Source organism: Dendrobium catenatum, unplaced genomic scaffold (genome assembly GCF_001605985.2).
Source record: "Dendrobium catenatum unplaced genomic scaffold, ASM160598v2 fragScaff_scaffold_370, whole genome shotgun sequence".
NCBI lineage: Eukaryota > Viridiplantae > Streptophyta > Magnoliopsida > Asparagales > Orchidaceae > Dendrobium > Dendrobium catenatum.
The window spans coordinates 545,249-557,603 of NW_021318832.1; positions in this window are offsets into that span (position 1 = coordinate 545,249).

Genomic DNA, 12,355 nt, shown 5'->3' on the forward strand with positions numbered 1-12,355 from the left:
GTTTACCTATGTGGCATTGACCTCCTTATTGAAAATTTTCTGCATAAAAACAACTTAAGTACTTTCCACACAAAAAAATTCACAATTAAAATATTATATTTCCTAAATTTGTGTTCATTTGAATATAATAATAGTAATTGGATGGTAAATAAATTGTTGATAACAACCTTTGTTAATATCTCTTCTAATTCAACTCCTGCGTGTAACTGTAAATTCCAACCAAGTTTAATAAGTCTTAATTAATTCAGGCTTTTAGAACTTCATGAACTTATTTCTTTTGACTAAACATAACTTTGGTTTTCCTAACCTCACTTATTTTCACCCATTAACTTTAAGTATGAACTTCTTTAGATTGTATAAGGTGATAGAAGAAGCAAAATGGGCACCAATTTTTGATTGTCCGTTTTTAGCCTTAAATTTTATCTATTTCTTTTTTTCTTTCCTTTTTTTTATTTTCTTTTCTCATAACACTTTTATCAACTAAGTACCTCTTAATGATTTGAATACCCATTAATCCTTCAAGTCACTTGTTTAGTCTAAAGTTCATTAATTGTATGTTATTATGATTCCATTACATCATTCTATAAGAATCAAGTAAGGGTTCGTTTGGGATAGGTTTCTTACTGCTTCTTAAAGCGGTTTTCTAGTATAAAGATTAAAATTTTTGTATAAAAAAGCTGCTTTAAATAGCAATAATAAAGTCGTCCCAAACGAAGCCTAAGTCTTAAAAATCCCTAATATCTTGATTAACTAATCCTAGAAAATGTTAGTTTTTTTTTTTTTGAAAAAAAAAATGTTAGTTAGGTGCTTAGTGAATTAGTACTTCTCTTTATTAGGAATTATTGACTCCAATATAAGTATTAGTTATTATTAGGTTAATTAATTTATTATTTTCCAATTTGCTATACTTCCAAGCACTAAATTATTACCTACTTACTATCTTTTCTTTTTAGCTTTTGAGTTAAATAAGAATGAGGCAAACAATATAAAAGAAGTTGTAATATCCTTTGTCAAGCTATCCTCATTCCAATCCTTTGCCTCCTATGTCATAGCAGAGGTAGGAAAATTTATCAAGCTATCCTCATTCCTCTTCCATTTGTAATTACAATTAGGAAAACTCAAGAAACTCAAAATTTTATCATAATCAATGGGGTTTTCATAAAAAGTAAAATAATCAGAGTGCCATAGATCTGGTTAATGGTGTCACTATCAAAAGGAACCAATTTCCCTTAACATGGGCTTTATTATCTGGGGCCTCCTTCACTTAGGTGAAAAATTCTTGATAGGGACAATGACTATTATAACCTCCCCAGTGATTCTCTCTCACCATCTATGTACTATCATTAATTCTACTCCATCTTACATATACTCACAAACCCCCTCTCAGGGTCATATTTATCTACACAATTAAAAGGTTATACCTTTCCTCAGCTTCTACACTGATAAGCTTCTGGGAGTTAAAAGTGGAGGAGGTGTTATACTTCTTTGAGAGAATGATCTTGGTGTTATTTGTTTGAGAGAAAAAGAGTAATATGATTCTAAGAGTTTAGGGAATCGTAGATTGCAATGAAACTCTAAATTCCCTTAGCTTCCTATTTATAATAAGTTGTAATATCGTAGAGTTGCACTAGACAATGTTGTCATGCTCTTCTAATCAAACATAACCCAATAGTCAATATTTAAATTTTAATTTTGTTATCAAAAATGTCATTATATTATCGGGGAGCAAGGTCGGACTACACTCGAACATTGCGCCTTGGATTTTGTATTATCAATATTTTTTTACAAGTCAGCACTGCAAAAGTTAAAATGAGTATAGGGTTCCTGCACTATAAAATGTAGTGTCATTGTGCTCCACCAGATTACATTATTGTAGAAAGAACAATGTTGTCGTGCTCGAAATGTATGGTGTTGTGTAATTTTTAACTTCATATGGAAAGACACATTATGATGCTTCAATGATAAATGCTACTACACTACAGCGAAGTTCTCATGTAAATAAGGTTTTTTCAAGGTGCACTTTTCACATACACAACAACATAACATTCAAACACTCTAACACACAGAAATCACAACCATACAAAATACTTCTTGGTTCCCTCCTATACGATGCTTGATTTATAGTATAGTCTTTGGCCTGACTATACCAAACTTTTTATTTCATGGTTTAGCCAATTCCAAGGTTATCCTAAGGCATTCTATCCATCTTCCTAAATAAGCCTTAGGTTCTAGCCATTAACTTTAAATAATTGGCTCATTTTCCTATTATTAATCTCCATGGGACCATAAGGATATACCTTAACTACAATAAATGGTCCTAACTAACTAGATTTCAATTTCATGTGAAATAATTTCATTATTAAAATAGATTATATCACTCCCTATCTAGGGGTAAATTCCTTCTCATTCATCTTACGATAATGTCATCTCTTAATTTATTCCTAAGAAATTTTTGCATTCTCATAAGTTTCCAATTTAAACTCATATGATTAATAATCATTGTAGTCTTTTTTTTTCTTTTGCATCTTCAAATTTTAATTCATCTCCTTTAGTTCCCAATTGTCCTTATATTCTAACTCCTGGGGTAATTGGAAAACTTTTCATAGAATAATTTATTGGGAGATATTCTTATGGGTGTCTTGAAAGTGATCCTATAAGCCCATAGAACTCCATCTAACCTAAGAGCCTAATCCTTCCTATTTGGAATGACCATTTTCTCCCAAATCTTTTTATCTCACTATTATAAATCCCATATTTACCACTAGTTTTGGGATGATAAGCAATGTAATTTTTATGTTGAATCTCAAATTTATATATTAATGTCTAAAATCTCTTATTGTAGAAGTGGCTTCGTGCACTAATAATTACTTTAGGTGTTTCAAACATCGAAAAAAAAAATTTCAAAAGAAATTTAATCACCACTTGAGTATCATTCATAGGGACTACCACTTCCTCTATCCACTTATAGACATAGCCTACAACTATCAATATGAATTGATTTCCTTATGAAGAAACAAAAGGGCCCATGAAATATATTCCCCAAACATCAAAGATCTCTACCTCCAAAATGTAATTCATGGGGATTTCATCGCTTTTAGTTAAAGTGTTTACTCTTTAACACATATAACATCTCTTCACATCATCATTTACATTTTAAAAAAGTGTAAGCCAATATAGTTCTAGTTGCAAGATTTTAGAATCAATTCTAAAACCTCAAAAATTCCTTCCATATTCTAAATTATGGTAATGACTAATAATGTTCTCAATCTCTTTTAAGTGGGCGCATCTTCTAATGATTTAATATTTACACTTCTTAAATAGATAGAACTCAATAAAAAAATAAAACTTATCATCATGCATAAATTTCTTTCTTTGGTTAGCTTACATGTCATATGGCAAAATATCATTCATAATAAATTTAATAATGTCAGCATACCAAGATGGAACATGCTCACTCAATTCAAATAGATGTTCATTTAAAGAAAAAACTCATTTATTTCATTTTCATAATGAACCAGTTTTTTCACCTCAATTCTAGACAAATGAACAACCATTTGATTTTCCATTCTTTTTATATCAAATATTACAGTATCTAACTCATATAGAAGTAAATTCCACCTAATAAGTCTACGTCTAGCATCCTTTTTAGTAGCAAGTTACTTGATAGTAGAATGATCAGTATAAACAACAATTTTGTTACAAATCAAGTAGGATCTAAATTTGTCAAATGAAATTATAGTAACTAATATTGTTTTTAGTAGCAGTTGAATTAATTTTTTCTTTATTCAAAGACTTGCTAGCATAATAAATAACATAAAATTTATTTTCTATTTTTTTGCCCTAGTACAGCTTCAACAACACAATCACTAACATCACACACAAGTTAGTCTTGTTGCTGGTAATGAGTTGTTGAATGTGGATGATAAAAAACTTTGTGATATTAATATATGGGTGGTAGACATTGATTCTAATAAGTTGGATCATTATGTTGTTTCTCCTATGACGCCTGATGATCTGATTGTGTGGGTCTCCTCTGTGGGATTCGCCGTGAATGAACAACTTGTTGATGTTCAAGTTGCTTTACTCTTTGCTAACGCCTTGTATGCTCATGTGGGCGTAAGTTCGAGGGAAAATATTTTGGAGAAAATTTATTGGCTTGAAGGCACTCTTTCTTCTCCATTTGAGGATGGTGAAAAGGAAGTGTTTGAACATGATGACTTAGTTGATCTGAATGAAATTCGTGGTCATACTTTCGTTCATAAGGGGAAACAAAGAAAGAGGAAATTCAAAAAATAGCTATTTTTTTGAGGTTGGCTTGGTGGATGCTTCTCTGGAGCTGTGGGGTTGCTGTTGGTGGTGCCAATTTTTAGATCTTTGGGCTACTACTTTGGATGGCACTGTAGCTTTAGTTGTAGAAGTTTGACTACTGAGCAATTGGTGATTTCCTCTGTTTCCTTTTTTGTTTGCTTGTGCTTAGGCTGGTCTTCTTTTTGTTTTATATTGGTTTTTGTTTTTAGGTGAATTCTAAGGCTCTTAGGTTTTTATCTTTCATATGATGTATTTTAACGAGCTTTGGAGTCATTTTGGTCTTGTTATTTTTTCTCTTCATTAATACGTAGGCCTCTTTCATGGGGTTTTATCAAAAAAAAAAAAAAAAAAACACAGAATCGATAAGACAAAATCATAAATCCAAAAACAATTCATTCAAAAAAAAAAAAAAAAAAAAAACTAGCATCACACACAAGTTCAAAATGATGTTCCCAGTTTAGTGCAACACTAAGAGGTGTAGTGATTAACTTATATTTTAATAATTTATAAACTTTTCAACATTCCTGATTAAATTCAAAAGGGATGTCCTTCTTTAGCAAATAACATAATGGCTTACTAATCTTAGAGAAGCCCTTAATAAATCTCTTATAAAACCCTGCATGCCCAAATACCTACAATAGAATTGTGTAGTGATAGATTTTATAACTTAATTTTTTGCTCTCTCCACCTTCATCTCTCTCTCTCTCTCTCTCTCTCTCTCTCTCTCTCTCTCTTATCTTATGCCCAATAATAGTAACTTCAGTCACCATGAATTGGCATTTATCCTAGTTTAGCACTAGATTTCTTTCAGCACACCTTTCTAAAACTAAAGACAAGTACTCAAGGTAATTATCAAAAGTAATATCAAAATAGAGAAATCATCCATTAATATTTCAATGCTCATCTAAATCAAATAAAAAAAAGATGGCCATCATGCATCTTTGAAAAGTAGTATGAGCATTACATAAAGTAAAAGGCATTCTTCTAAAGGCAAAAGTATTATAATGACTTGTAAAAGCCTTCTTATCTTGATCCTTTATTTTCATAAGAATTTGTTAATATCTTGAATACCTATCGCGAGAGTAATAAAATGGATACTCTGTCAACCTATCTAGCATTTGATCAATAAAAGGCAAGAGAAAATGATCCTTCATAGTTTATTTGTTTAATTTTATATAATATATACAAATTTTTCATTAATAGTTGAAATTAGCTCTTCTTCGCATTTTAACAACAATTAACCCTCCTTTTATAGGTATAAAATATATGGGGATTACCCAAGCACTATAAAAAATAAGGTAAATGATCCTAACATGTAACCATTTAAATATTTCCTTCTTAACAACCACTTTCATAATAGAGTTTTGTCACCTTTGTCCATCAATTTTTGGCTGATGGTCATCCTCCATCAAGATATTATGCATATAAATTGATGGTCATATTCCGTTAACGTCTACAATAGTTCAACCAAAAGCTTTTATATATGTCCTTAAAGCCCTCGTCAACTTCTCCTCTTATGATTCATTTAATTCAATAAATATTATTATAGGTAAACTTGTAGGCTCCCTCATCTCAACCTTAGTCAAATCTTTCTCTACACAATCCACTACCAACATCTTATCAAAATTTTCATCAACATACTTATCCACTAGATCTACTCTAAAACATTTGTCATCACTAGTGTCATTAAAAAACTGCATGGATTTGAAGGCATTAAAGGTCACTTACTAATCTTAAATTCTCATGGTTAGTTCTTCTTTTAGATATATATCATGGCTCTATCAATGGCTAAGAAAGATATTTCTAAAATGATTGGGATCTCCTTTTCTTCTTCCATATCCAACATAATGAAAATTACAAGAAATTTGAATTTACCCACTTTCACCAAATACCTCTCCAATAACCCCTCAAGAAAAGTCAAAGATCTATTAGCCAATTGAAGGGTCATAGTGGTTGGTCGAACCTCTCCTATATCTAATATCTTAAAGATAGATAAGTGTATAAGGTTTTTACTGGCTCCTAATTCATATAGTGCCTTACCACAAAATCTCTCTCCTATAATACAAGGAATAGTAAAATTACTAGGATCTTTCTATATTTGGGGAAATTTCTTTTGGATATTAACACTACATTCCTTAGTTAGCACCACAATCTCAAAATCCCCTAATTTTCTTTTCTTACTCAACATATCTTTCATGAATTTAACATAGCTAAACATCTGTTCAACAACTTCTTGAAAACTTCTAAAAACTATATATTTTCTTATTAAAATTTTTCTTTTGAATACTTATGGGAAAAGGGGGTGGTAGCCTCTATATAACCTTGCTAATGGGTCTCTCCACTTCAAAGTTCATATATAGTTGCTCAATTAGTTGGTTAGCTTCAACTTGTTGGTTCTCACTATGGTCTTCTTCTCTACTCTTTTCTTCTAATTCAATCCCATTTCTTAACTTAATTACTTTACATTGCATTTGAATAAAAAAAAAAGCAAAAAGAAATTTCATAAAGTATTTTGGGCAAACTCAGATTTAGACTCCTCAAAATAGAAACAGAGGAGGAAGTCACAAATTTATGTCTGATGGCTGAAAAGGTTCAGGCCACTCCAATGAAGGTTACATATATGTTCTCTCCTTTAATGAATTAGTTTTGTTACAAAGCATTTGAATAAAAAATATAAAAAAATTAATATAAAATTGTATACATTTTAGAAAGGAGCACATTACACTAAAAGAATAACATTTTACTATGGTTAAAGAATTGAAAATAGTTAGAACTAGTAGAAGACTTAGGAAAATCACTTATTTAGAACTAGTTAGAAGTATACCTAAGTTAAATTTCACTAAAGAACACCTATGTGATGTACGCCAATTAAGAAGGCAAGTAAAAACATTATTTCACTCCATCAAGGAAGTTGTCACAAATAGCCTATTAGAGATTCTTTACATGGACTTGTTTGGACCAATTTAGTATCATGAGCTTAGATGGTAAATCATATGGATTTATGATTGTGGGTGATTATATAATGTATACTTGGGTAAAATTTCTAGCAAATAAAAGTGAACCCTTTGAGAGAATATTTTTTATATGGATTCAGCAAAAAATAGGATACACCACTCCACCATCCATAGTGATTATGGCAGTGAGTTTAAGAATGAAATATTTAATTCTTTTTTTAGAAATTAGGAATAGAGCATAATTTTGTTGCACCTAGAATGCCCAGCATAATGGAGTAGCTGAAAGGAAGAATAAGACCTTAGTTGAGGTTACTAGGTCATTGTTGAATAAGTATATTTTACCTAAGTGCTTTGAGGTAGAAGTGGTGAATACAACATGTTATGTACTAAACAAGGCTAATGCTAAAGCAAAATTGAATAAGACATCGTATAAGCTTCTAAAGGGTAAATCACCAAACCTCTCTCATTTGCATGTCATTGGGTATAGATGGTTTGTCTTGAATAATGGAAAATATCAATTAAAAAAAATTGATGTCAACGTAGATGAGGCGGTTTTTTAGGGTATTCCTCCATAGGAAAGTCATATATATGGTTCAATAAAAGGACTTGATTATAGATGAGTCAACTCACATTATATTTGATGAGTCAGATAGCGTTTCCCTTTCAAGATTGATAGAAGAGGAGAAAAACCATTCCTATAGTTGTAAATATAATGTTGGAAGAAAGAAAGATCAGGAGTCTCTTCCAAAAGATTGAAAAAATGCTGCAAGTCATCCTAAGGACTAGATTATAGGAGACCCTTCCTTCAAAGTTAGGATTAGACATGAAATTAGGAAAGAAATTAGTCATGTAGAATTTATTTCTATGATAAAGCTTACTAGTGTAGATGAGCACTAAAAGACGAGTATTGAATTTTAGTTATGCATGAAGAGTTGAATCAATTTACAAGAAATGATGTATGGGAGCTACTTCCAAGGCCATCTGACCAGAGTATGATAAGAACTAAGTGAGTGTTTAAGAACATATTGAATGACTCTAGATCAATGATGAGAAATAAAGTAAGTTTTGTTGCTAAAGGATATAATCAAATAGAAGGTATAGACTTTGAGGAAACATTTTTCCTGATAGCTAGGTTAGAGGCCATTAGGGTACTATTATCCTTTGTGTGCTTTGGAGGACTTAAATTGTATCACATAGAGTTTAAGAGTGCTATTTGAATAGAATAATAAAAAAGGGTGTTTATGTAGAGTAACCACTTGGGTTTGAGAGTGCATATCTCCCAAACCATTTATACAAGATTAAGAAGGCACTTTATGGATTGAAATAAGCACCCAAAGCATGGTATAATATACTTAATACATTTATTTTAGATAAGTTGTTTATTAACGGGATAGTAGACACCACCCTATTTATTAAGAAAATATAAACATATATTTTAATTATCCAAATTTATGTAAATAATATTATTTTTGGATCTATAAATAATGGCATCTATGAATAATTTTTAGCATCTTTGAAAAATAATTTTGAGAAGTGTATGATGGGAGAGTTAAGTTACTTTATGAAATTTAATATTAAATAAAGAAAGATGAAATCTTCCTTAATCATATAAAATATGTGAAAGAACTCATTAAAAAAAATCATATGGAAGGCTATAAGAGCACAAATACACATATGAGGTTAAATACTTCATTAGATAAGAATTTAAGTTGTAAGTGTGGATCTCCGAAAGGACACCGCTATTTCTGCAGGATTGCATAGGGGTATACAACCGCACCTATCCTGAGGGATAGAGATGATCGCGGGCCTCTGCTCTCCTCGCAAACCAGTAGATGGAAGGGCAGATTAGATCTGCATACGACTAACTATTAAAGATAGCGACTCTCACCAGTACACCCTGATGGGTAATAATATACACGACCCGATCAAAGTCACGGGTTTCCCCCACCCGATACATCAGCTCGATGTGGGGTTTATTAGATGGTGAAATTCAGTTTCCCATGGGTGCAAGCCCCCATGGTTAATTACATCTCAGGCCAAAGCCCAAGAAGACTCTTGATTAAGGATCCTATATTGTCCTTTCCACAAATGGGATTGGCACATAGTGATATGACTAGGAAGTCCTATTCAAATGGAAAGAAAGAGTTCAAAGGGCTTAGTCAACATACACGGCTCATACTAACATTCAGAGGGACTAAGATAATAAGAAGAAACTGGAGAAAAGAAAATCAAGCACTAAACGCATGTGTTAGAGAAAAATGGAGGTGGCGTCATCCTACGAAGCAGATAGGTAGGGTTTATAGTTCCAGAAGAGAAGGGAACTTACCTACCATTTAGGCATACTACGAGATCGAATGTAGTAGCCTCAAATATTAAATCTAAGTTGGGTTTAATATTTTACGCAATACTAGTACCCGTGTCCTAACTAATGAAGTGCAAAACCTTGGCTTACCCCGACCTGGATTGGGGAGCTAGCTAACCACCTAAGCGCTTCAAAACCATATTTTTTGATCATTTATGAAAGATGGGTGGGTGGTTTAGTTTTTAAAAAAAGGGCCGACATCTAGAGAGCTCCTAATTGGCCTTGAACTTATATTGGGTAAATGCTCCTAGAGTTAATATATTTAAAATTTTAGTTTAATTAATTTTTAATACAATATATGCTAGTTTAGAAGATCCAATCAGATATGCATAAGATTTTAAAAATAAACTTATATAAAAATAATTTTTAGAAGGAGACTAGGCTTCCCCAGGTTTAGCACATCATCCTCATAAGCCAGATTATCCGGACTCTACCCGCAGATGGGGAAGTGTCTCATAGAAGGAGAAAGAGAGATGCAATAATATGCATATGACCCAGAACAATTATGGCAATTCCCTAGATCGATAGGTTTCTAAATTATTTAAACCTTAAATATTAAATTTTTAGTCCTTAGAGAGCCTAATAAAATCAAGGCTAAAATAAAAAAATGATATGCAAATCATCAATAAACTAAGAAAAACATGTAATCCTATAGGAAACTATTTATAAATAAAACACATAAAAAATAATCCAACAAATTAATAAATGGTTATAGGCCAACTGCCCTTAATTACAACCTAGGGTCTGCAGAAAAGTAAAGTAGCTGGGCACCACTGCTAACAATCCAAATTTCTAAGCTTAAGACTGATACAAATGACTTTGAGTGGGATATTAGGTCTTCAGCTCTTCAATCTTCTCTTCTTGGACTCCTTGGATCTCTCCTCCTTATACTCTTTGGCTTCATCGTGGCTTGAATATCCAAATAAAGAGTCAACTCTCCCTCTTAGGGGGGGTATTGCCTTTCTTATTGGATATCTAAAAGCCATCCAAACTCGATTTTCTAAATGGAAGAAGACTCTACCCTTTGAGGATGTCTTCTTCTTTTGGAATTCGAGTTGGATAAGAATATCTCAACTCAAAGTACATTTTCATAACTCACACCAATAATTACAAATAGTTACATTAATAGAAAATAATAAATTTTAGACTCTCCTACAAGATTATCCTAATAAAAATATCAAGCATTTAGTATATCACAAGTAGTTTATATATAAATGAAAGTACACATCACAGCCACACTTGACCATACTCTTAATCATTTTTTAAGGGCTAAGCAGTCTCTTGAGCACCTGTAGTAGTTATTATTAATGATTCTTAGCCCTCATTTATTTAGGAGAGCTAAGCAAATTATGAAGCACCTAGAAAATAATTCTATGTGTGTGTAAAAGCCTGTGTGGCTAGGATAGATCCTAAGCTGGGTAGCTAGTTAAAGTTACCTGAAGTTCAGGTTTGTTAAAGGTCTTAAAAGGAAACTTTATTTAAAGTTCAAATATTAGTGAATTAGGATATATTTTAGTTAATTTAGTTTTTTATTCACTTTTAATACTTAAGGTAGTGGTAATTAAAGTTTAAATTGTATTAGCCAATTTTGGAAAGTCTCAGGTCCTCCTAGGTGTTAGGTTGAGAGGGTCTAAAAAGTCACTAAAAGAAATAGGTTAAGTTTGGGGTTCCTAACATTTTAGGTAAATACAAGGGCTTAAGATGAGTAGTTAGGCTTTGATTTTGCTACATTTGGAGTTTCCTATGCAAAGTTATGAATTTTCAAAGTTTTGGACATTTAATGAATTATTAAAACTATCTAATTATGGGTGATTTTATGATTTTGATCCAAATCAGCTCCAAACTATTTGGAATCACCTCCAAAGGTCAGAAATGATCTAAGAAAGTGTTCCCAAGTGTTTGGGAAAATTTTAAAATTTTTAATAATTTTTAATTATCTAAAAAATGCAAAATGGTAATTTTGATTGAAGTTAAAATTAAGTGTTAGATTAAGGTCAAACTAATGGGGCCCTAATTATCTAAGGTTAAGGGTTGAATTCTAAATAACTCGAGCTATTATGGGAAACTTTCTGAGTTGAAATGGATTTATTAGAATTTTTAGAAGGTATCGCATTTAACAGGTAAATTAGGGTTAGTTAATTAAGGGGTCTAAAGAGCCCTAAAAATTCTTAAAAAATTCTAGAAGATTCAAGATGACACTAAGTTCAAATTTTAAAGTTTTAATGTCAATCAAGGATCTATCCTAGCTCCTAGAATTTTTATAAGTTTGCTAGACAAGTCCTTAATTTTTGTCCTTAGGTTGTCACTATGTTAGCAGGATTTAAATATGAGTTTTGAGCTAACCCTTGGGGTAACAATGTAGGGAATATACAAATAAATAAACATGTCATGTCCTTAGATCTAGGAGAGTCCTAAGTGCTCATGCATCCTACACATGCATAGTACGATGAAGTAATAACTAAGTATGATTAACAATGTGATTAGTGAATGATTGGGACTCAATCATTCACTAATCCACTCCCCAATGAATGCAATTCACATGAATGATCTATGTTTAAAATTTCATAGAAGTGAATCTACCAAAATTAGGGATTTAATATATATATGTAGTTTTAAAATACTTAAAATACCCATAAATATATATAAATTTTTGGAAACTAATTTAATTAAAAATAGATCAATTCATCATAGATACATAAGTATAAGGGAGATCTACTATCCACCATAATGA